Consider the following 1,530-nt stretch of genomic DNA (forward strand, 5'->3'; position numbering starts at 1 on the left):
CGCACAGCATAACCTTCCTGGACGTCAGTGTTGGCTTTCTGTGTGGAATTTCTAGTCACTTCGACCACAAATTTTTTACTCAATATTGTAGTAGGCTATTCACTTTTCATCAATCTTGGTCAATCGCTTGAAAAATGGCTCGAGTTCGTTGCTTCAGTAGAGATTTGCAGATAGGTATTAGATCGAGTAAATACTTTTGAATCAGATCATGTACCATCTAAACGTCGAACTTCTATTTGTAGCAAGCCTTTTCTAAGTGGCCTTTCACCATTTGGTGATGAATGTTTAGATCGTTAGTGATGTCAAACATGTCAATCTTGATCGAATTTTGCCATAATGTAATCCATTTTTGCTGCAAGTAGCGTCTTGGACATTGAAATTTCCTGATTGATAGTAACTGAATTATATTTCGGTTCTTGCTTTTGATAAGGTATCTTGCCCGCATTTTCGGCCAAGGAACAAGAGTTGATTCTATTTCACTTCATAATTTATGGAAGAACTCGCCTAAGCCTATTCACTGTAAAATTGTTTTCTTGAGGTGCTTTCTTGAATTTGATGTTGAGAAATTTCAACTGAAGTCTATAAGAATTTAAGCGATTAAGTCATATTACGTCGTATTTAACTTCTCTGATGCAGTTCTTTTTTGCCAGATAATAGTTACACAACCTTTATACATCGTAGCTGCTCCGGTAAGTTGGCAAACTGGACGAGAAAGAATGTGTCTTAAGGCCATCAGTGTAATTGGGCTCTTAAGCAGTACCGATAAAAATATTTCTTTGTTAAATGAACACGCTAATAACTTCAAAGCTTATTGAAGACTACCGCAAATAAATACATTAAATCATCACTGTGCAAACACTCTCATGCTCATTTGTTGCTCTAAACTAAACACGAAATCACATAAATATATCTAGTTTTTAACCATAATGATTTCCACCTCAATCTGTGAGGCAGTTTCAAATAGCTGTGCAAAACAGATGTCCAACGTTTTGGTGAATTTACAGAACTTCTCAGGAGAAGTTTCTGCAAATTGTTAAATGAAATTCATGCAAAATATCCGTTGAAATGTCTGTAAATTTTTGTGTGAAATATCTAGCACTTGAGGTTATGTATAAGCTATAATTCCTGTAAATTCTGTAACGCACAAAGAGTGAAAAAGTGACCAAGTGGACAGAGACTCGACCCCGGGACCTCTGACATATCGTGTCGATGCGTTAATTACTATGCCATCCAGTCCGTCTCCCAGAAGAGTCACTCACTCTCGAGGTCGATGCTCTACACTCAGACCATGGGTTGTACCAGAGAACCACTGCTGTGCTCGGACAATGCCTGTGTCTGTACATTGAGCACCTATGACAGTTGTGATTTCATATAGATGTTAATGAAAGAGAAAACAACATATTTTTTAACACACCAATTCCTCTGTAGATGTGAATTCTATAATGCACAAAGAATGAAAAACTGACCCACTAGACCAAGACTCAAACCCGGGATCTCCGGCATGTTGTGCCGATGCGTTAACCACTATGC

Source organism: Thermobia domestica, chromosome 8, assembly GCF_964235325.1.
Source record: "Thermobia domestica chromosome 8, izTheDome1.hap1.1, whole genome shotgun sequence".
Lineage (NCBI taxonomy): Eukaryota > Metazoa > Arthropoda > Insecta > Zygentoma > Lepismatidae > Thermobia > Thermobia domestica.